This window comes from Ochotona princeps, chromosome 23, assembly GCF_030435755.1.
Source record: "Ochotona princeps isolate mOchPri1 chromosome 23, mOchPri1.hap1, whole genome shotgun sequence".
In the NCBI taxonomy this organism is placed as follows: Eukaryota; Metazoa; Chordata; class Mammalia; order Lagomorpha; family Ochotonidae; genus Ochotona; species Ochotona princeps.
The window spans coordinates 19,977,024-20,002,225 of record NC_080854.1 but is presented as its reverse complement, the minus strand read 5'-3'; the positions used below and the strand labels follow the sequence as shown (position 1 = coordinate 20,002,225).

Genomic DNA, 25,202 nt, shown 5'->3' with positions numbered 1-25,202 from the left:
TCAGGTGTCTGACTTATTTCACTTCACAGAATGGGCTGCCTTGCATCCATTTTGTTGTGAATGACAGGACCTACCCTTTTTAATGGCTGACTCGTATCCCATTGTGCATATATTCTAACTTATCCCCATTCATTCATTCATCAAGGGTCATGCAGGTTGATCTTGTGTCTTAGTGATTGTGAATAGCACTGCAATGAACATGGGAGTGCAGCATCTCTTTGATGTACTGATTCCATTTTCTTCGGGTATATGAGCATATCTGGAAGTGGGATAACTGGAACATTTTTAGTTTTGTAAAGTGGCCCCTATGCTGTTCTCCATAATGAGTACACCACTTTGTACATCTATCAACAACAGAGTTCTGACTCATGGGAAACATTGTGTCTTTGTCACTCTGACTTTAAAGATATGTAAGGAGAACAAAGAATGAAATCTCATCTTTTGCAACAAAATGGCTGTGATTGGAAGCCAGTCCTTAGAAGACAAATATCATGTGTCCGCTGATCTGTAATAACTAACACACAGAACATCCACAAAACGTGGTTCACACAGGTGAGAACAACGCTTCGAGACCAGCTGCTGTGCACGGCCTCTGTCTATACTCTTGAGGAAGAGTGGCTTTTTTTCTACCTTCTAATTGTTGCATTATTTACCCAATGGACTGAAAAGCTAACTGAAAGTGTGCCACGGTCAGAACTTAGGAGGGGTGGGGAAAGGAAGAAGGAAGGAGCAGGTGGGTGGGGCGCAAGGGCAGGAGGGAGGCTCGGGTAGTGGGGGAAGCATCACTCTTCTCAAAATTGTATTGTGAAACACATGAGATGTGTTCAGTTTATATGAATAAAATAAAAGAGAGAGAGAGAGAGAACTGTGCCTGGCACAAAAGTAGATAAATTATAAAAATAAATTTTTGCCCTGGCAACAGTGGAAGATAGTTTTCAGATGACTGTCATCATTTCCAAATGTTCCCGGCTTGCAGTAACTGTTTCAGTGTCTACCTGCAGTTGGTGATGTACAGCAGCCATGTAGGCTGGAGGCAAGCCAGCTAGCTGGCTTCCTTTGGGCTGTGGCTAACCTCTGCTGTATTGTTTTGGTTGCTGCCTTTTTACTACTCTCCTCTGGCTACCCAGAGAAGCCTCTCTTCTCCCTTGGGGAATGAAGAAACCAAACAGATTTGTAATCGGTTCCTTTAAACAAATGGCTCCTGGAGGCACCCGAGACGTGGTACAAAAAAAAAAAAAAATCGCTTGTCCAGGATCTCCCAAAGTTGAGGGATTTAGATGCAGAACTGAATCTCTTGTTATAAAGCCAATTTGGGCTGCTGGATTTCACCATCGCAGGTGAATTGGATTCTCTGTGACTTACAGTGAGTGAGTGCTCATGCTGCTGGTTGTCATAGAGTCAGGGAGTCATTCAGAATGCAAAACTGGTTTTACAAACCTTGCAACTGTTTTACTTTGAATATGGAGCTTCAAATATTATTTATGAAAGGGCTCTGTCAGAATGTGCAGTACTCGCAAAAGTGCCTGTCAGGTCCCAGAGCATGCCTGTGCATATATGAGCTTGGTGAGATAATGGGGCTTGTGGCTGTGTTTCCGAATACCTAAGCTGCCGAAGCTGTTAGAAAGCTGCACCAATAGCCACTTCCTACTTTACAGATGACACATTTTTACAAAGCTATTCTTGCTCAGCTTCCCCATCTGAAGCCCAGTAACCGATTTAGAACAATGAATTCAAGTTTCTGTTTATGCTTTATACAGCGAAACAACTTTCCCAGCAAAGAAGAACTAATTTTCACTGCCGACTGAATTGTGTGATCTCTTACTCCACATTTATCTCATGCAACATTTTCCTTAAATTCACATCCTGCAAACATTGAACCCTTTGCCACATTTTAAGAGAGGGAAAAAAGGAGTTCTGCATGCAAAAGATTTGGAAATTGCTACAAATTGCTTTTCTCTTTTGTATTTATTGTGTGTTAAACAGCCCTATTAAAAAATTGATGTAAGTTTGCATAACCCAGGAATCTCCCAATATATTAGAATTACTTTTCCCCAGTAACATTTATGAACTTTCAGTGGAACTTTTTCCAGATGGGCAATGTTGAAATTTAACTAACATGTACCAAATATGCAATGCGTGCCTTCCTGTGTCCTGACCCTTTGGGGGAATGAGACTTATCTAAGAGTCAAGCACCATAGCACAAATTCAAATGTCACAGTCAACTGGCACCAGATTCAGTTCCAGGCATTCTTCTTACTGCATGGATAACTTTTCAGTACATTTTTTGATATCTGAGCTTTAGTATCTTTGGTAGCAAAGTAAGGAGAATAAGATTAGATATGATACAATGCAAAAAGAAAAGAAAAAGTGGTAAAATCACCAAATAGAGTAGAAAGTAAAAGCAATGTTTTTAACTACATCAAGAATCAAAACAGAGTGCTCTTGTTACTGTGTTTCTGAAAACAACCAAATCTAATTTTTAAAGATTTAAAAGCAGTATCATTGGAAAAATTGTCACTGTGTGAAACACGACAGCTTTTTGTCCATATCTATTAACATGCCATAATGGTTTTCTGCCAGCTGCCTGATAATTTCCTTATAATGCAGGCGATCCTTTATTTCATGCAGCATATTAAAGGAAACATAGACACACTGATACGTTTTGGCATTTCTTAGCCCCAGCTCTCAGTGGTTTGTGCACATAGAACTTTGTATGTGGATATCCTTTGAATGGAGGATAAATGTCATTGCGATCCTATGCTGGCTAACCAGAGTCCAAAATAACAATAGACAACCTTTGTAGAGTGTTATCCATGTGCCAGGCACTATCCTATGAATCCTGCTTATGGAAATCCCTAAGCTCCCCAACACAACTTAGAAAGTAGGCAGCATTACTCATCGTACAGGTAGGAAACAGACGTAAATTATTAACTTGCTCCAAGACTGACGCTTCCCATTAGCAGAGCAGGGAAGCAAACCTGGACAGTCAGGCTCCAACTCCTGCACACTCACCCACTGGGGTCAGTAAACTGCTGGCTTAGTTTGAATTCCAGGGTGGGAATAAGAAACACGGGATAAAGTAGGAAGAAAAGAAAAAAATGAGATCATTTCCATTTCTGCAAGTCAGGGAACAGCTAAGTGGTATCTGTCCTTTTAGCAACATTCCACTTCCCAGGCCTTACTCCTTCTCCCACCAATGCTCTGAGTTACAGCAGTATTCACTTTGTTGCTCTGCAAGCTCTTCCATCTCCTTAGGCATCTTCAAAGCTGGGTCTATGCCCAGCCCACACACCATTGGCCTCCAGCTGCACTCCTCTTGCTTTCTCGCCTGCTTTACTTACACTCTGTCTTTAGAGGTCAACTTAGACAACTATCACACTAGGAAGCTCTGTAGCATTCAGAATTATTTGATGTCTGAGCACCTAGGATCCTATACTCTCCTGGCCTAGTGCAGTACCCAGCACCGAGGGCCCCATTTCCTAATGGTTTGCCATTGCTCACCCACAGGTTCCTTCCTTGTGCAAAAATTGGCAATTCATGCTAAATTCTGCAAGTTGCTGGAGAAATGAGAGGAAGGGTGTTTCTCCCCACATTCTACCACCCTTGTCCTATTCAGATTTCACATCCCTGCCATTCCTCCGTTGCCCTTCATGGACACTCCCTTCCCCTGTGTTCCTTTTATCCTGATGGGTGGGTAGGAGTGAATCCCTTGAAGCAACACTGAGACAAGTACATGCATTGATCAAAACGCTCAAGGAAGTCCCTGTATTGAATGAGCAGGTCAAGGAAAGTGATGTGGACACAGGGAAATGTCACTATGGCTACCAGGCTAATGATCTTGGTACTTTAGAGGCAGAGTGTACCTATATGGAATAGGGATGTGACTGCAACAGATGGAATTGCTGCTGCTGACTCTGTGTAGTAGTAGGTGGTAGTGTTTCACACTGAATGCTGGCCTCGCTGGAACCAAAGGCAGTAGGGGCAGGGCACTTGAGAGGATACCAGCTACTTCTTACAAGTCCTGCTTCTGCTGTTTACAATTTTGTGAGCAATAAACCCTTTGACTGAAGCTGCCTTATACCTGCTTATGTCTAAACCATTCAATTCTATCAACTGTTTTGTCACTACACATCTAAAAGATGACTTCAGTGATTTTATTTTCACTTATTTCTGGAGAGGTTTAGATATAGGCTCACTCAGCCAAGAACTCATTCAGTCAATCACAATCAAACACATAATCAAGGGGCATTTTGCTGGTGTCAAAGAGAAGCCTTAAGCGCATGGCCCTTGCTTTCATGGAACCCACAATGCATGAAGGTTTTGTTACCAAAATAGTTTACACTGTTCAGAAGAATGTCATAGGTATGACATCATGGGAAAAGTTGATTATGTTTCAGAGATGCAGGGGCTAAGGTAGCGGTAGGTCAGTAGACCAGTGCTCTCCAGTGGAATGGTCTGAGATGATGGGAATGCTCAGTATTTGTAGCATCTTACACTATAGTCCCAGCAACATGAGGATACTGCATATTCTCAGTGTAACTGAGAAATTGAACTTAAAATTTTATTTAATATAACTGAAATAGTTACTGTGGCTATTGAGAATGGCACTAGACAACATGGATCCAGAGGATAGTCTATCAGACAAGGATAAATGTTAGACTCCTGTCCCCAAAAGCACTGGGTAGGATGGAGTGTTAACAATATGGGGCAAGAACTGGAACTCCTTGGATGTCCAGACCTGGTTTCACCTGCCTATTTGCATGTCAAAGGAGTCTCAACAATTCCTCACATTGAACAAGACCACTCCTTCCCTGAATCATTGCCATTGTCTCAAAAGCTAGGACCTTCTAATTGCACACCCCAAAATCTTGGGAGCCAAATTTGATATCTACTCACCCACACAGATGCTCCATTTTTCAGTTCATGATTTTGTCAAATCCATCCTCTTTCCACATCTTAATTGCCTCTTCTTTAGCCTAAGTTCCTGATTGGATTATTGTGTTGTCTTTTAAATTTTTTCTTTTTCTAATAATCAGATATAAATTTTGTTTGCTTACTTATTTTTATTTCAAAAGATTGATTTTTATGGGAAAGGCAGATTTACAGAAGGAAGGAAAGACACAGAGAAAGATCTTTCATTTGCTGGTTCATTCCCCAAGTGGCTGCAATGGCCAGAGTTGAGCTGATCTGAAGCCAGCAGCTAGGAGCTTCTTCACATCTCCCACAAGGGTGTAAGGTTCCAAGAATTTGGGCCATCCTCCACTGCTTTCCCAGGCCATAAGCAGGGAGCTGGATTGGAAATGAATCAGCTGGGATACAATTGGTGCACATATGGGACACTGGCACTTGAAGGCAGAGGATTAGCTAGTTGAATCATTGTAATGGCCTGATATTTACCTACTTTTAAGGCAGAGAGACAGATACAGAGTTAGATGGAGATGTTTCACGTCCCTCAGTGCATTCAACTACCAGGACTGGTCCTGGTAGCCTGAAACTCAATCCAAGTTTCCCACATGGGTGATAGGAATCCACAAGTCTTTGAGCCATGACCTGCTATACTTCAGAGTGCATATTAGCAGAAACCTGAAACTGAGAGAGGAGGCAGTACTCACATTAAGCACTCTTATATGGAATGTGGGCATACCAGGCAGGATTATAAGTGCTGTACCAAATTCCTGGCCCCAGACTTTGTGTGTGTGTGTGTGTGACAAGAACATTCAATGTAAGATCTACAAAGGTTTAAGAACACTGTACTATTGACTGCAGTCCAAGGGATCACAGCTCCCCAGAACTTACTCCTCAAGTATGACTGCAATCACATTTTTTTAAAAGATTTTATTATTATTGGAAAGCTGGATATACAGAGAGGAGGAGAGACAGAGAGGAAGATCTTCCGTCCAATGTTTCACTCCCCAAGTGAGCCGCAACGGGCCGGTGCGCGCCGATCCGATGCCAGGAACCAGGAACCTCTTCCAGGTCTCCCACGGGGTACAGTGTCCCAAAGCATTGGGCCGTCCTCAACTGCTTTCCCAGGCCACAAGCAGGGAGCTGGATGGGAAGTGGAGCTGCCGGGATTAGAACTGGCGCCCATATGGGATCCCGGGGCTTTCAAGGCGAGGACTTTAGCCACTAGGCCACGCCGCCGGGCCCTGCAATCACATTTTATTTATAGTGCTTTAAGGAAAATATCCCTCAAACCAGGTTACCCTCATCCTCTGGCCAAAGACCAACCTTTAATTTATCAAGGTTTTGTCTCAACTATGTCTTCAATACCATTCTTTACTGCTTTAATTCCTTTTACTTGATGCCAGTTGCATGCACTTTCTGAGCATTCTTCAAATGATGCTGACACGGGTCTGATCAATGGCTCAGTGATTAAATCCTTGCCTTGCAAGTGCTGGGATCCTATATGGGTGCTGGATGCATGTCCTAGATGCTCCACTTCTCAGATATCTCCTGCTTGTGGCTTGGGTTGGTGGTAGAACATGGCCCAAAGCCTTGGGGCCCTGCACTTGCTTGGGAGATCGGGAAGAAGTTCCTGGTTCCAGGCTTCGGTTTGGGTCATCTCTTGCCATTGCAACCACCTGGGGAGTGAACCACTAGATGCAAGATCTTTGTCTACACCCTTCTCTCTGTAAATAGGTCTTTTTTTTAAATAAAAATAAAACAAATCTTAAAAAAAATGCTGCTGTGAATGGAGTACAGCTGTGTGAATGCATGTGTGTTTGCAAAAGCATTGGTGTTTGGTGATCTGACAAAGCACGCGACCGAAACACCGAGCCAATGTTTTCTAAAAGTAAAAATAAATGCTTTAAATTAGGCCTGAGGTCTGTATCTGCCTGAGTAGAGACTTTCAGAACAGACTCAGGTCATGTACCCTAACTATAACTATGCAGTTACAGTACAGGAAAGCAGGGCTTATCTTAGCATCATTATGTTCTCACTTGCTAGCCCATAACAGACCTAATCAGGGTGGAAACAGGGAGCTATAATGTAAGGCTTTAGAAGGGAGATGTCAAGTATGTGGTGACGTGCATGGTTGGGGGCAGATGAACAAGTGAGGCAAGTCTGTGCCCATGCACGGCTCTCTCCACTGTCCTCAGCACCTTGGCCCTCCATCATTGTGATATTGCTTCCTTTCCTACTGAATGTTGCATTGTTTTCAGATGTTTAAGGAAAACGTTATTATTTTCAAAAGTTGTTCAGAGCAGAATCATCTTCTCAAAAAAAGGAAGCTAGTTGCAGGTAGGGTTGGTGGTAAGCAAAACTAAGTTAACTGGAAATCTATCCAAGTCTCCACATCTCCTATTGCTGGCTTGTTTCCCTTTTCATGCAGACTCCTTTTCATGCAGGAAGCTGGTGCAGGAGCAGCTGCATGGAAGGTGTCTGATCACAGCCGAGAACAAGAGCAACAGAGGCACTGAGCCTGCTGGTCCTATCCTGCCGGCACCGAGCCTGCTGGTGCTATCCTGCCGGGACCGAGCCTGCTGGTGCTATCCTGCCGGGACCGAGCCTGCTGGTGCTATCCTGCCGGCACTGAGCCTGCTGGTCCTATCTCGTAGGTACTGAGCTTGCTGGTCATATCTTGCCAGCACCGAGCCTGTTGGTCCTATCCTGCCGGCACCGAGCCTGCTGGTGCTATCCTGCCGGCACTGAGCCTGCTGGTGCTATCCTGCCGTCACCGAGCCTGCTGGTCCTATTCTGCAGGTACTGAGCCTGTTGGTCCTATCCTGCCGGCACCAACCCTGTTGGTCCTATCCTGCCGGCACTGAGCCTGCAGGTCCTATCCTGCAGGTACTTGCCTCTTACAGGGGGACTGATGGATACCCAGTAACAAGGAGAGAATGGATGCCGTCTGGGCGCTCTTCCTGCTGTGACATGAGTCAGCTGCCTGCTACTGGCTCCAGCGTGATGATTTGAGACCCTGAAGATTCACTTCATCTAGTGGCAAACCCCATCCTTTAGCAACTTAGAAGAAAAAGTAATTTATTGTTTTTAGAAAGGACAATAAATTACAAATTGACTTTTTCAATTTTGTTACTATCAGAAAGCATGCTATTTTTCACAAAACAGCATATAGCTACTAAACTTTTGAGATGAATTGCAATTTAGCTAATTAATAAATGAGGTCTAAAATATTTTGCAATGCTGTACAGGGCATAGAAGAACAAAAAGTTTCAATAAACAATTAAATTTGGCAAACTTTTATAACAGGAAATACTCATTTTAAAAATAATTAATAATGCTATTTGTTTAATAATCAATAATGCTGTTTGTTTAAATCATTCAAAATTGCTACAATGTGAAAATTGAAAACAAAACTCCAATGATCAAAAACTCAAAAAGATCAATTTTCTTGACAAGAAAATTTCCTAAGCACTTTATCATTGGATAACTTATCCATTTAAAGTTAAGACTAACTTCATATTCACAAAATATGGGATTAGATAAGCTACTGCATCTGAAAATTTTAATAACCTTTTATGGATTTTAATATACTTTGTATATATTTATTGATAACTCATTCTTGCCAAAATTTATTTTAGCGATGCAATAGACACCAGTTTGATATATGCTTTAAAACTAGGACCCTTTTGGGCCTGGCTGCGTGGCCTAGCGGCGAAAGTCCTCACCTTGAACGCCCCGGGATCCCATATGGGCACCGGTTCTAATCCCAGCAGCTCCACTTCCCATCCAGCTCCCTGCTTGTGGCCTGGGAAAGCAGTTGAAGAAGGCCCAATGCATTGGGACCCTGCACCAGCGTGAGAGACCTAGAAGAGGTTCCTGGTTCCTGGCATCGGATTGGTGCGCATCGGCCCGTTGCAGCTCACTTGGGGAGTGAAACGTCGGATGGAAGATCTTCCTCTCTGTCTCTCCTCCTCTCTGTATATCCAGCTTTCCAATAAAATAAATAAAATCTTCAAAAAAGAAACTAGGACCCTTTTGAAGGCAAGAGATAAATAAAAAGCTATGACCTAGTTGTACAATTTTACATAAATCATATATATATCATTTTCAAATATTAATTAATCTCTTTCACTTGCACATCTTTCCTTAAATATTCATTTTCTCTTTAAATGTAACTTACTATTGGTAGAAATAATTTTGACCCTGTTTTATTTAAATTGTTACTAACTTATATGCTGTTAGCATTTACACCTTAAGTCTGGAATCTAAGTTAAATCCTTTTTTGAAGAATACACAAGTTCTAACATTCTAGACACTGAACATGACTCTTTAAGTCACCAACGCATTTTTCGAAACTCTTTCATTAAGTCCTTGTGGACAAAGTAGAGAGTGCTAGTATCAGTAAACCCTGTTTTCCCTGAATCATGGCTCAAGAAGTAAAAAGCAAATGAAACAAAACCCCAGATAAATAACTAGCTTCTTTAGAATGGTTGTTACTTTGTGAAAGATTTACTTTACTTTTGTTTGAAAGACAGGGTCATATATAGAGACAGACAGTGGAGAGAAATCCTGCACCTACTGGTTTTACAATCCAAATAGCCTCTACAACTGGAGCTGGGCTTATCGAAAGCCAGGAGCAGCAGCGTCTTCCAGGACTCTTGCACAGGTGCAGCGGCCCAGGCACTTGAAGGGACATCCTCCACTGCTTTCCTAGCCAAATTAACAGGGAGCTGGCTTAGAACTGGAGCAACCAGGACTCAAACTGCATCACATGGAAGGTGGGCGTAGCAAACAGTAGTTTTACCTGCTACACCACAGCACTGGACCTCACTAAAAAAAAAAAATAATAATAAATTCACTTATTTGAACTACAGTGCTAGAGAACAAGAGTGCGCGAGAGAATCATTCTATTTGTAGGTTCACTCTGGGATGGCTACAACAGCCAGAGCTGTGACAGGTTGAAGATAGAAACTTCCAGCTCTCCCATGTGTGTAACAGGGGTCCAAGCACTTGGGCCATCCTCTGCTAGTTTTCCCTGGCCATCAGCAGGAAGCTAGATTGGAAGAGGAGCAGCCTGGATGCGAAGCCTGTATGTTATGTCAGCATTGCAAGCAGCGGCTTTACCTGCTGGGGCACAATCTGACCTCAGACGGGTTTCTTTTTCGTTGTTTTATTGTCACCAAATACAAATTTAACATGCTACTTTGTACATACCAGGATAGCTGCATGTTTTACTCCCTTGAGCACTGTGCAACCCCATCTTGGAGGATTCTTTTAAGATAACTCTTCAAATAAACGTGCTCATGTTGATGCTTCACAACAGTGAAGAGTTCTATTAATGGTCCCCCCCCCCATAACCCTGACACATGATCAAAAGCTTCCTGTCTGGTGGGTAGGCTGACCTCTTCTCACCTCAATTCTCTAGAGAGATTTAAAAAAGATAACATTCAAAGAATAATAATGCCGGGAAGTAAGAAAGCAAACTGACTGTGAGCCCAAAACCACAAAGATTCCTTAAAATCTGATGAGTGATCAAATGAGTGGCAAGCCCAGAAAGCATGGAGAGAGAGGGTCTGCAGCGAGGGAGAAAACCGGGCCTGGAAGGAAGCAACCAAGTCAGTGCCAAGGGAACGCACCTGGACTTGCACACAGTGGAAACACCGAGGATAGTGACAGGACCCCCTCGAGTGGGAGAACCTGAGGAAAGCTCCGGTGGCCATATCATACAGCTAGCTGGAAAGGAGCATCAGCCCCAAAGGTGTCGCTTGGAGCCACTGTTGCCCCGCCCCCACCGCACGTTCAGCCGCTGCCTCATCAGCTGCTTCCTCCAGTCACCAAATCCTGACTCCACCAGCAACAGCCCAGACAGAGCTCACACACAGCTGAATCTCCGCCACAAGCAGGCACACAAAATCCAGAATCTCTAAACAAAAAGACGGGCCTGGTGCGGTAGCACAATGACTAAGTCGTTACCTTGCATGTGCCAAAATCCCATATGGGTGCTGGTTCGTATCCTGGCTAAATCACGTCCCTTCCAGCTCCCTGCTTGTGGCCTGGGAAAGCAGTAGAGGATAGCCCTAAGTCGTGGAACCCTGTACCCACATGGGAGACCCAGAGAAAGCTCCTGGCTCCTGGATCGGCTCAGTCCCAGCTGTGGCGGCCAGTTAGGGAGTGAACCAGCAGATGGAGGATTTTTCTTTCCCCTTCTCCTTCTCTCTGTAAATCTGACTTTCCAATAAAATTAATCTTAAAAAAATTTAAAAAGGCAACATGTAGGGGCAAGCATTTGGGCTAGGAGTTGAGATGACCACAGCCCACATCGTTTCTCGCTGATGCAGATTTTGGGAGACTATAGTGCTGGGTCAAGAGCACAGATTCCTATTACCCCTGAAGAATGTCAGGATTGAATTCTCATCTCCTGGGCGACCTCACTCATTCCAAAAGTAAATGATGGGACAGAAGTTCATTCTCTCTTGAATACATGTATAAATGGATGAATTTGTTTTTATTTTTTACAAGACAATACCAAGAAATGAGAACTGTGAGATCAACAAATACTGGAACTGATATGTAAAGTCACAGAGTTAATACACAAATATTTCAAATAGTTCTTGGGGAAAAAATGGAATCATTTAAAAAATCATTTATTTTGGCACACACAGATTCAGACATTCATTCATAGTTTTGATCTAACTTGTGTTTTCCATGAACTTTTTGAAGACCCCATGTACGGTGAGAGATACAAGATCATGCCTCCAAATGAGGGTCAATTTGATGTGATACCAAAGAACATCTACAACAATAGGGTGATATTCTTAGCTAATCACTGTTATTAATACCTGAGGTAGTTGCTGGTGGCCACAGTTACTTGTCCATTTTCCTATGGATCTCTATTTGAACCTTATCTCATTCCCCCTTTTAAAAGCACAGTCAAGTTGCTGTTAGTGATTTTGGTCTTTATGATGTAATAGGAGCAATGCCCAGTGCTCTTTTATTTCCTTCCAATCCTCACAGTAACTCTGTGGCATGGTAGACATTATGTCCACTGACAGATGAAAAAAACGGAGGCTTCAAGAAGTGAGAACTTTCCTAGGGACCTCACAGAAAGCAACAGAGTTCATCCTGGAACAAAAGTCGCTCCAGCCACATAGATGTGATTTTAACTTTCGCTGGTGAGAAATAACTGCAGGATCTCCCGAAGGTTTTCCAAGTTAAAGAAATGGTGCTATCTGAATAGCACACCTCACTTCTCTCTTAATACACTGTGTGTTCACTGCACTTTCTACAAGCTTTCCTTTCAACTCCACAGCAAACTAGGAAAACATCTCCAGGTTACAAAAGTAGAGTGACAAGTGACAGTGCCAGCTCCTTCCTCTCTGTTGTCATCAGCTTACAAACAAGCATTCTGCCTGTAGCATGAAAACTTGAGAACTTTTCTTCAAACTTGCCTCTCTTTGAAGAACCAATTATAAAGCATTATTTTAAAATTGATACCCTTTAGGACCACCACCTGACACTCCTTCTCATTGGTCTATTCTCTTTTCTTGTATAAATATTTTTTTTTAACTTGAAAGGTGGAGCTAGAGAGAGAGACAGACACACAGAGAGAGAGAGAGAGACAGAGAGATCTTTCATCTGCTGATCACTCCCAAATGACTATAATGGCCAGCGCTCGGCCAGGTTGACTCCAGGAGTCTGAAATTATGTCTGGGTCTTCCACACAGACAGCAGGGGCCCACACACACTTGGGCTATTTTCTGCTGCTTCTCCAGATGCGTTAGCATGGAGCTGAGTAGGAAATGGAGCCCAGTGGGACTTGAAACTGTATTCCTATGAGATGCTGTGTTGCAGGTGGAAGGTTAATCCTCTGTGCCACATCACTGGGCCTGATCTAATTTCATTTAAGAATTATATGAATGGAGGCCTATTTTGAAAATTAGCTACCTAACACAGTAAAATTATTGAGGAATAAGAACATTGCTACCAAATGATGAGTTGTTTACATAGCACGGTAATAAGGTAGTGCAGTTGTACTTGGATACTGGTCATCTTCAAAGCTTAACCACAACAAGCACTTCTACTTCCTCTCATGTCCTACCCTTCCTGGTCAGTGTGAAGGATGTAAAAGGCTGTCACTAAGCATGGGGCCCTCGAGGAGGAACAAGTGTGGTCACCTTGGGCAGCACTGTGAGTGGACTCCATACTCCATTGTCAAGGTCTCTATCCATACATGTAGTCATGCCTCTTACCATGATGCACGGCTTACTCAGATCATCAAAATCCATTTATATTTGATGTCTTCCCCTTTACCTTGAGTACTATCCATGGTGCCACATGATTTTCTTAATGGGGTGAATAGTAAATTATATGTATCAAGTCAGAGTACTTTGCATAGGAAATCTTTAGGTCACTGTCGTGCAGAAATGAGGGAAAAGAAATGAAAATGAAAGGCAACAGAGAACAGAAAAAAAAGACAAAACAGAGTGGGGAAAGGGAATGACAAAAGTCCTACATTACAGGCACTGTGTTGTAGGATACTAGGTTGCTTTTTAGGATGATAGTCGGTGTTCTCAGTTCACCTGCTGATGGTGTAAGTCATGAGATGGATGTAACCTTTAAGGGCTCCTGATGCCCCTCAGGGTCCCTCACTTATTTGTGAACCAGCAATGAAAAGTAAAATACCTGTTGGAAAAAATGACTGGTGCTCATCCACTTTGGAGATGTCAAGGTGATGTCATCACAACTGGCAGATATTTGAATAGCGCCCTTCCACTTTCCCTGGTGAAACAAATGTGTAAGACCAACCACAGCGTGGACTGTTTAACACATCACTCACTCTTTTGCATGCTTTGATGTCATCAGTAACTTGCAACTTGTATTCTGTCTGTTTTATCATTTTTGTTTCTTTTGAGAAAATGATATGGGTTAGAAATTTTTGACTGCTTCTCCTCCTCACTGTACCTTCCCTGTGTCCTCTGCAGTAACAGTTTTTACAAGTGTAGTGTGAATGTTTGTGAATATGATGGAGTTAAGTCTGCATTTGGGTCACCTAGGACTGCCTGGTGACTACCCAGTTTCTGGGTTCCTCTATCTTAGACATTACTGTACAACTCAAAGTTTGAGAACTTTTGAAAGACTAATTCCCCAGTGTTGATGTCTTCTTGTTCCCTTTGAATATATGACATAAAGAACCCCTATCCATTCTGCCCATTTTCTCCTAACAGGCTCACCTAGTGTTCATCAAGATCAGAGAAGCACATGGATGTCACCATATTTTAACTTGGGAAAGAACTGAAAACCTTCAAATATTGGGGCTAGTTGAAAACAGCTGCCTTTCAAGATTCTTACTGTAAAGGATGCCGGGTGATTAGATACTGGAAGCAACAAGAGGATATGACAGCTGACCTCACAATATCAGGTCAGTTCCTTTGCTTGTATTGCAATGGACAAACTTCTCCTGGATATATTGCATTTCTCAGTACTTCACCAAGAGCGATGCGATGACTATCAACAACAATCTAAAACAAAACAACTTTCTGTACCTGTGCCATGACTTCCTATTGACTTCTGGGGAAGAGGCCTTTGAATAAGAAACTTCACCTTCTAAGGAAAGATAGGCAGGAAGACAGATGATGAACTTAAGGATCAGGTTGGAGATGGCTGGACTATCCCAAATAAAGAAAAAATGGAAAAAATGTTCTTATTCTCCTTCAGTGAGAAAGGTGAGTCAGAGGAATGCAGAAAAGATAGGAGAGAAGATAGAAAAGATAGGGAGAAGGCAGAACCTGGGTCGCCAAGGCCCCACTGCTGTAGAAGAAGAGAAATTGCCAACAGGAATTTTAAGTCTCTATACTTTGAAAAAAGAAACTTATCTTAGGACTGGCACTGTGTACAGAACAAGCCTCTGCCTGCAGTTTCTGGCATCCCATATGGGCACTGGTTCAAGTCCCAGCTGCTTCACTTCCAACCCACCGCCCTGCTAATGCTCCTGGGAAAGCAGCAGAAGATGGCCCAAGTCGTTATGCCCCTGCACTCACATGGGAGACCTTGACCACAGTCTTGGCTCCTGGGTTTAGACAGGTCCAGATCCACTGTTGTGATCATTTGAGGAGTGAACCAGCAAATGGATGATATCTTTCTCTCTCTCTGTCTCTTTCCCTCAGTAAATCTACCCTTCAAATAAAAATAAATCAATCTTTTAAAATTTATTTTACTTGAAAGACAGAGAGAGAGAGAGAGAGGGAGGGAGGGAGGGAGGGAGAGGGGAGAGGAGAGACAGATATATTTCATCTGCTGGTTCACTCTCCAAATGGCCACAATAGATGGAGCTGAGCCAAGCAAACTTGAAGCCTGAACTCCACTCACGTCTCCCATACTGGTGACAGGGGCCCAGATAGTTGGGCTATCTTTTTGCTGCTCTCTCAGCAGCTAAACTGGAAGAGGAGCACCTGGAACTTAAACTGGGACACCCAGCATGGGATCCTGTCATCACAGGTTATGACTTAACCTACTGTGCTGCAATGCTGACTCATAAGTTTTTATCTTTGATGCAATGTAAAATCCCTTTAGCTCCTCAAAACTTCAGTGAAGTCTGTCCTGCAGGCAACAGCCTTTGAGGGGTAGTTTGCAATGAGAGTTAAGGAAAGTTGCTCTGAGTGACTGTAACACAGCTTCACGGAGGTTATTTCTGAGGCCACTGAAATGAGAAGCAGGAAGTGGAGACCAGTGATGACCTGGAAAAATGGAGTCACCTGCACATTCACTGATTTGATCTCCCACAGAGAATATGAGGTTTTTTGCTAGAACTTGGGATGGTGTTTGGAATGTTATCTTGATTCCCAGAAGAACAGTAACCCAGTGTGTATGCTATCTCAAAATCAAGTTACCACTTCCAATTCTTCTTTTGTTTTTAAAGCAGTTCAGCATTCAACAACCCCATTGGCTCTTATACCTCCAAAAAAATTCTGGTATTTTCTGTGGGGTTCACTGATCCCAAAGAAAGGGTGCGTGTGGTAATACTAGATATGCTAGAAAATGAATATTTTTTTAAACAAATTACAACTTAGAAAAGAAGAAATCTGACAGCTAGGAGGAGACACGGTGGTGGTGATGGTGGGAGTCACATACTAGGTTTAGTGGCTTGGCCCTTGTTGCTTCCCCTGTAATGTCCCTCTCAAAGAACAGGGGCACTGGGCTATCACTCTGGGCTAGGGAGAAAGTGTGAGTCTATGACTGGCAGGTGGAGCTCTACTGGGAGATTTGAAAACCTTCTCTGATTTTGCCCTGCCAGTTCATCTGCTTGGGAGGACTAAGAACTCAGGCTTTAGCTCCTGTCCACAAGGGATTAAGGTTTCTTGCTTGTTCAGTCACTTCCATCTAGACCAGAAAATTCTCTTTAATTTAGAGAGACACAGACAATGGGCAGGACTTCTGTAGGCTTGCTATACCTTCTGTGTACAACTGCTTTTAGTAAATGGCTGAGGGACAAGTCATAGGGTATGTGTGTGTGTGTGTGTGTTGTCCTCTCCAACCATTCCACAGGCTGAGGGCTAGAGAGCAGCAGGAAGCCACTGTCTAGGTTCTTCAAAGCTGAGGGCATGTAGGCACCTCCTCTTGCTTAAGGTAAGTATTACCTGGAGTAGAGGTTACTGTGCCACCTGTGACTATAGCATCCCATAGCAGAATCTAGTTGCAAGTCCAAGTTCTGCTGCTCATTGTTGCTATCCTGGGAAGCAGCAGGGAGTGGCTCAAGCAGTAGGGTCCTTGTCACCCAAAGGAGAAACTCACAATGGATCCCCAACTCCTGATTTTGGCTTAAACCCAGTCTTTGTGGCATTTAAAAAAATTATATATTTTATTTTTGTTTCAATGGCAGAATTACAAAGAGAGACAGAGAAAGAGACATTTCCCATTCACTGGTTCACTCTCCAAACAACTATAATGGCTGGAACCGAGCCAGGAGCTTCGTCTGGATCTCCACCAGGTCACAGACAGACTGGAATGGGAATTGGAGCAGCCAGGACACAAACAGGCACCACAGGCAGAGATTTGGCTTACTATACCATGGTGCTGGCCCTATTGGGCATCTGGGGAGTAAACCAGCAGATGGAAAATCTCGTTTTCAAATAAACATAAATAAAAAAGCAAATGATAGTTGAACACATTTCATCCCAGAACAAAGAGAGCAAGCAGTCCTACTGTGGATGTCCCCCCTCTTCTGGGGGACACACAGTTTCGTGGCCACACAGGCTGCTTTTAGAAGACCACATTTGGGTCTTACTGGTTTCAGAGTTTTTCTTTTTCTTTTTTTTTTTTTTAAGATTTATTATTTATTTTCATTGGGCAGGCAGATTTGCAGAGAGAAAGAGAGACAGAAAGATCTTCCAACTGCTGTTCACTCCCTAAGTGACTGCTGTGGCTGGAACTGAACTGATCCGAAGCCAGGAGCTTTCTCCAGGTATCTCATGTGGGTGGAAGGTCCTAAGACTTTGGGCCATCCTCCACTGCCCTCTCAAGACACACTCAGCGAGCTAGAAAGGACATGGAGCACCCGGGACTTAAAACTGGGGGCCATATGGGATCCTGGTATATGCAGGGTGACAATTTTTAGCCACTAGGCTATTGCACAGGGCCCATTGGTCTAGGAGTTTTAAGAAAAGCGTGAAAAGGCCAGGCGGTTGTGTTAGGTGCATTGCTGTCCCCCTTACAGACCTCTGCCGCCCCTGGAGCATTACAGCCACTGGGCGGGGGCCGGAGGAGCCTTTGAGCTGAGCTGTCTGGATGCGCATCTGCGAGAATGAGAACCGCTGTCAAATGCACAAATGGTGGATTCTACAGCACAGTGTCTTTCTTCCGGGAAAGGAAAACCTCACATGGTTTTGGGTTCAAAGCTTTTGCTCTACCAGATGTCTCATCTTCAGTTACTTTTTTATGATAGTATCTATCTCTATTGTTTCGGCTGTGGGCTCTTCTTTTCTTTCCACTGTTGATCTGTCAGGTAGAATGAAATATAACCTTCCCTTTTGTCCCCCTCCCCAACCCCCCCTTTGGTGGTAATATAAATAGAAGAGAATAAGGTTTCCTATCCACCTAGTTACTAGTAGCTCATAGAAGAGTGAAATGTCCCCCACTGGTGAGCCACTTTTCTCTCCCTTATTTCCCATACAGATTCGGCCTGGCCCCTGGGCTGTGTGTGCATGCTTTATCTGTCACAGGGATAGTTCTCTTCGACTGGCTCATCTTTTTGTAGAAACCAGCAGCTAGCTGGCTTTTGGCTCCCAAGGTATAATTTTTACTCTTAATGTAGCTGGAGTTATGTTTTATTATTATTATTAGAGAAGCCAGTTTTACTTGGTTTTGAAAAGAAAAAGTATATTCACTAAGACATGCCACTAACATACACACCCTACCTATCCACAGTAGTTTTAATCAAAGCCAAAGAAAAAAGAAGTTGCATTGAAAGCCAAATGCGTATTCTGGGCATGTAATCCTTTAATAAAGGGCTTTATTTGAGTTGGCTTGGAAGTTATTTTAACAGATTGTATGAGGCAATGCATCCCCTGCCCAGGCAGTGGAATGAATCATAATATGTACATTTATCCAACATTCCTACTTCGCTTCTTATCTGATACATGGAAGTGCAACTGAAAATAAATTAGGAAGAGATTTTACAGCATGTTAAATTTATATATATATTTCTATTTTATTATTAAATGTTCCTTTCAAACTTACTCCTTCCTCAAATAAATTGTAATTTCCTTTTAATGCTTTTCATAGTTTTGGAGGTACATGATTTTGATCAGATTTGAAGCATACTAAATGATGTCATTCTATGTTACCTTAAATTATGGCAAGTTGCCCTAATCTGTTTTATGGAAATTTCTCTTCCCATCATAAGAAAAGGGATGGCTCCTCTTCTGGGTAGGAAAATGTCCTTCTAAGGGGATTTTTCTCTGTAGATGAGATGATAAGATGGCTATCATTGAGCTGATGTTCTTACTACATGAATAGCTGGTGCTGCAGCAGAATGAGATTTTGAAGATCCATTTAGGTACCAAGCAAAGATCCAAGAACCTGGTTATGCTACGGGATGCGGGTAGGGTGGGGTGGGGAAGGGAATTCCAGGGACAAAACGACACAGCCTGGCAAGAGAAAGAATTTTGTCCTTGTGAGAAAGAATTTTGTTCTTGTCCCCCAGGCTGGCCCCAACAGCCTTTGCCTTCTTGGCTCACTCCCTACGCAGTACGCTGCTTATCTTTGACTCTTAGCATAAACTGATTGACTGATACACACTGAAGCCATGCTTGCTCTCAGGGCCTCTTCAGGTTAGGAGGCAGCTAGACTCTGTCACTAGCCCGGGGTTAGGTCCCTATCACATGGTTAGGTCTTTCTGCTACTCTGTCGTCAGAGCAGGAGACCTGGGAGGGGCTGGGATAGCGTCCCAGTGTCCTGGAGCAGGGACTGCAGTCTGAAGCACAATTGACTTCATAAACACAATTTTAGTAAGTGCTGGGTAAGGAATGAGATGGAAGGTTCTGATGCCAGGGGAGGAGACAAGCTAAGGTCTCTTCCTGCTCTCCAAGTCCAGAAGCAACACCTAGGGGAAGACAGCAATCCTAGGAAAACCCACTCACGCTCTTTTATGCTTTCCAGCTTGGAGAAGCAGACTCAAGGTTGAGTGAACAAGAAACAGCCTTAAAGGTAAAAAGACCCAAATGCCACAGCAGGGTATAGGACAGATAGAAGGCAGATGAGCTGCCAGGGTCAGTCATGCGGGCACAGAGCAGGAGTGGTGTCTTAGTGGCACAGAATGCAGGGCCCCTGGTCAGGATTGCCCTGGGTACCAGTATGGACAACTGCACTGCAAGGACAATCAGAACTCAAGTTGTCATTGTGGGGGCTGCAGAGCAGGGCAGAGACGGACTGACATTCACAGTGCACGCATGGTACATCAGCCAGATCAGAAGAACTGATGTGGCTCCCGTGCAGACAGAACAGAGAGCAGCTCGGGACCTGAGTGCAAAGGGCAACAACACCCCAGGGACATTGATGAGACAGTGATGGACTTGGACGTGTTCTTGCTCAAGTCACTAAACCTTGAGGACAAAACTCTGAGAACCCAGATAAAAAAGCAAACCGTTTTCAGAAACCAAAAAGGAAAACTAAATGGCCTAGGTTTAAAATAACACCATATAAATAAGTTACAACAGTTGATAAAGAACTTGTAGTTAAAAAGCCTAAGGGGGAAGGAATTGGGTGCTGGGGTTAAGGGCTGCCCTTGTGATGCCTCTGCATACTATATCCAAGTGCCTGGGTTTGATTCCCAGCACTGCTTCTGATTCCAGTTCCATGCTTTCGTGTGTTCTGGGAAAAAGTACATGACAGCTCAAGTAACTGGGTGCTTGCTATCGCTTGTAGGAGACCAGGTTGTGACTCTGGCTCTGGGAACAGGCTTGGCCTACCTCTGGTTGTCGTAGGAATTTGGGGAGTGAACCAATGAAAAGAAGAGTCGTTCTCCTTCTCTCTCTCTCTCTCCCCCTTTCAAAGAAAAAAGTCCAAGGGAGGCTGTTGAGTTATGAAATTGCAGGGAAGAGTTAGTTTAAGTTACTGGAGTTGGAAGCCATTTTTCTGCCAAGGGTAATTCAGACAGTTATACAATGATTTCCTGGGCTGTACAGCACCCTCAAGTTAAAAAAGTAAGTTGCTATAGATTTATTGGATTTCAAGTCCTGTTTGAGGTTGCCTTGGTAGGGCCAGATCAAATACTTTGCGGGGTCTTATGCAATTCCTAGGTTGGGTGATTCTTGCCCCCTTAAAGAAAACAGGGTTCAGAGGGTGGCATTGCTTCATCTCAGAAGAGCAGAGCAGGGCTTGAGGAGTAAAGGCTGAGGGACAGCACTCGAGACCAGAGCAGGGACTGGCATGGCTAACAGAGAGCAATGTTTCTGAGGCAACCCTGCAATGAGATTAAACTCATGTGAACTGCCCAATGAACTGTCAACAGTCCCTTAGAAGTTCCAAGAGGAAGAGCAGGAGAATCTAGAGGTCTTATAGGAAATTATATTACCAGAGACCCAGGAAAGCCAGTGTTGCAGACAGGGCTTGCCCTGGTGCTCAAAATATGGGTTGTTACTAGCTACAAAGTGGGCTACCAGGCACCTAGAGAGTGAGGCTGATGGCACTGTGGGCCTTGTTGGCACTTATAACTGAACCATTCTGCGAGTACAAGACAGCTCTGTTTCCGTTTCTGCAGTGTCCAGAAACACCCAGTCTTTGAGATGTTCCAGAAAAAAGTGTCCCAGGACCTTTTTTTTTTTGTGCGTTTATCTCTAGATCCCCAGCACAAAGTGGCATATTAATGCTTGGAGAAATCGTCTGCAAATAAAACCACATTTATAAAATGTGTCTTTGCATGGAGTCCCTTTGTCCTATCGAATCCAGTGGCAACAATTTGGAAAATACTGCCTTACGTTGACATAAACTAGTTTTCAACATACTATAAAATATCTAACGGGACATTGTAAGAGAGTATGTGACAAAGGAGAATGAAGAGAATGAGAAAGGCTATGAAGCTCTCTGAAGGAAGGGTTTCCCACTCCTGCAAAGGAGTTAGTTGGCGGTGAAAATTGCCCAAGCACCCTCTGGCTTCAATTGCTGTGGGTTGATTAAACTGACACAGGCATGGATAAAGATAGTGCGCGTGGCATTGTTAGTTCTTTGCTAACGGCCTCTGTGACCCTGGCTTTCCCCTGCAGCTGGCTAGGTATAGAACTGGTAATTTTTATAGTTAGCCTACAGGAAAAGTGTCTCAGTTTCTCTCAGGTAAGAAATGTAGGTCTAGAAAATGGGTTACAGTGAACATTTCCCAGCAGGCTTTTCTAACCCCTATATACAAACTTTAAGAGTCATGTCAGAGTTCTGAAGAATCCAAACTTTGCCAGTGAGGCATTTCCATTATACTTTCATTACTAGTCTGGGAGCCAAGATGAATCAAAGTATAGGTTAGTTTGGAGAACATTTTGATATTTTGAATTCATCTTTAAGTTTAGGCTTTTGTAATCTCAATTGATTCTTTAGAAAAAAAAAATAGCTCCACATCTAAGAAAACAACCATGATAGTCAAATGTGGAGTTTACAAGTGAGCTAAACAGATCTATAAGATAGGCGTTTTGGTTAGCATTCGTTTTGTATCAAAGCTCCATTCACTTAAGTGTTATTTAGTTAGTAGAGGTTATTTGATGTGCTAAAGGAATTGGTAAATCTAAAAGCGTTAGAATCTAATGTTGAAGAAGTTAGGAGCAACTGATTTCTGGTTAAATGGACTTCTGAGCACAAAACTCAGAAGATCACAATTTATTTCTATGCTCCTAAGGAAAATATAATAGGCACACCGATCTGTCTTCACAGAACTTATGATGGTATTCATCATCACCTCTGTCATCACTCTCATCATCATGTCATGTTTTAACTAAAAGAAGTGAAAGGCAGATGAATGAGATTTTTTGTAGAGTCGAATTTATGCTTGTTGTTAAAAGATTAATTTGTTTGAAAGGCAGAGAGAATTGATTCAGATTTGAATCGGGAGCTAGGAACTCCAGTTGGACCTCTCATGGAGGAGGCAGGGGATTAAATACTTGAGCCAAGTCTACTGCTACTTAGGTGCAATAGCAGAGAGTTAGAACAAAGAAGTCAGGACTTGAAGCAACACTGACATGGGATGTGGGGATCCCAAGCAGAGTTTGACCCCCACAGCACCTGCCCGAATTTATTTAATGGTAACCTGTTTCAAGAGAGGCAGCCCAGTGTCACAGGTGAGGGCAAGGGACACCATCTATGGAGTCAGAGAATGAGGCTTTGGCAAGTGCCCCTGCCTCTGTAGGCATCAACTTCCTCACATCATCCCCATTTCATGTCTGGAAAGAATAAACAGGGTGATATATATCTGATATATAATAATTTAAAAATACATATAAATATTTTAATGGTGTAGATATCAGACAGATTATAAAAGGATGTGGAGCATGTCCAAGAAAGAGGTTTCAGAATTGAATGTGAACTTGGAAAGAAAAGGATGATACAGAAGCTGACAAAATGATCCTGCAGATTTTGAAACCTTGTGTTTGCCAGATGAGGCATTAGTTAATTTGAATACTAGCAGAATTATTTTCGTAAGTAATAGAAATAGTCTTAGATAAAATCTCTATATTTACCTAGTTCTGATTGGTATTTATTAAATCTTAGCAAATAAATGTTTTGTAATAGAATATTATTTTTTCTAAGAGGTATAATCTCTTCTTCCTCCATATTATTACAAATAAATGGGTATATTTTCTAATTATACTATGCAGCAGATAATTTATTGTGAAGCTCTGCTGTATGGGAATTTATACATAGTTAAGTGTGTCTAGGACATGCATATATCAGAGTTGGAGTAAAAACTCCAATTGCAGAAAATTTCAGGGTCTTGCAGCAGCTTATTGGGAAGCGTTGTTCTTGGAAACCAGCAACCTGCACAGCTCTGGCAGGTCCTGATCTGCAGCACACTGGGAAGATTTAGCTGACGGGTAATTGGGAAGGCAAATGTACTCTGGAAACAATCACCTTGGAAAACTACCCTTGCTGATTCCAATGTCTTGGGGAAAACAGCTTTTGGTTCTGCTTAGTGGTCTTTCTCCATCTCTTACTGCCCTCAGATACCTTTCTTTGGACTCAGTCAGCAGGAGGCAGCAAAATTGGGTGGCAGCTGTGATCCTAACCTGGAGACTACACCTGCTGTTCTCTCCCCACTTTCTCTTGGGAAGGGCCTTTGGATGGGGGGAGCTTTGAAGGACTTCTGCATAGAAACTTCTCCCTGGCAATCCCTGTCCAGGTTTTTGGCATAATCTTACATGAATCAGTAACAAATGTACGTATTACTAACTGAAGTATCTAAAATACAATTTATATCATGGAATAATCCTCATAATAGAAGATGTTGAAAATATGATGAGGGTTGGTAATAGATTTCAATGCTAATAAAGATCATGAAATTATGTAGTGCTATTACTATATGGCAAATACACTGTTAAGGAGCACTTTGAACATAATCTCTTTTATTCCTTCTAACAGCTTATAAAATAGGGCTGGTCTCTTCATGTCTTTCAAATACAGAATGTGGCAAATACAGAATGTTACCAAGTCCAACAACAAGCAAGGAGACCATCACCCAGACCTGGAAGTAGGGTGGGACCATAGAGGATACAGAAAAAAGAGTTCATGGATTTCTACTTAATATTAGCCATTTCCTTGGCATGAGTTCTAGTCGTACAACAGAGGTTGGTTTTTTGTTTCTGTTTTAGCATACTGACTTCCTGAGAAGCAGTAGGTGATGGCTCTAGTAGCTGAATTCCTGCCATCCCTGTGGGAAATGTAGATTGAATTCTTGGCTCTTGGATTTATTCTGGCTCAGCCCTGGCTGTTGTAGGCATTTGGGGAGTGAACAAGCAGATAGATAGAAGAGCTCTCTTATATGTCTCTGTTTTTTAAACAAAATAATAAAATGAACAAAAACCTCACAGTGATCATCATAATATCAATTACTATTTTTATCTCATGTGATTTTAAATGTTAATTAATGTAGTTATCGAAGAAGCAGAGTGAGTGGGATTTTCCACCTGTTTGTTCTCCCAGTGCCTCCAACAGCTGGGTCTGGACCAGGCCTAAGTTAAGAACTCAACCTGGGTTTTTCATGAAGGTGGCAAAGACCCAATACTTAGCCCATCATCTTCGGCTCCCAGGATGCATGTCAGCAGGAAGCTGGACCTGAGAGCGGAGCTAGACCTTGAACACGGGCACTCGGAGATGGGATGCAGGCACCCTAAACGGCATCTCAACTGCCCACCTCTAAATGAAGGTTTTGGTTGTTAACTTTCAAAATCTATTACAGAAGAAAGAAGAAAGAGGGGAAAAACTGTCTAGAAGGTCACAAAAAACAGCACTGAATTGTGATCCAGCCCTGAAACAGCATGACAAATAAGCAGACACCATGTGTAACAAGTTTCTAAAAGAAAATGCTCATTCCAAGTTTGTTTTTGTGTGACCAAATGAACGGAGGACTTGATCCCTAATCACTTTGTCAGTACAGAGAATACCAAGCTAAGGAAGATGTCATATTACAAGAAGCTTCTATGATAACAAAAATGGAAATAAAAACACACCACCTCTGGAGCCCAAGCGGCTTTAATTTGACCCTACTTTTGAAAGGAGGAAAAATCTGAGTGGCAGTGATACGGTCACTTGGAACAGTGGCACATCAT

The 25,202-nt window shown here is 42.8% G+C and overlaps 1 protein-coding gene across 3 annotated transcripts in view; it reads right to left on the bottom strand.

Annotated features, from left to right (window-relative positions):
* Positions 1–25,202, bottom strand: part of FYB1 (FYN binding protein 1) — a 145,514-nt gene that overhangs the window by 68,258 nt on the left and 52,054 nt on the right. The window lies entirely within an intron of this gene.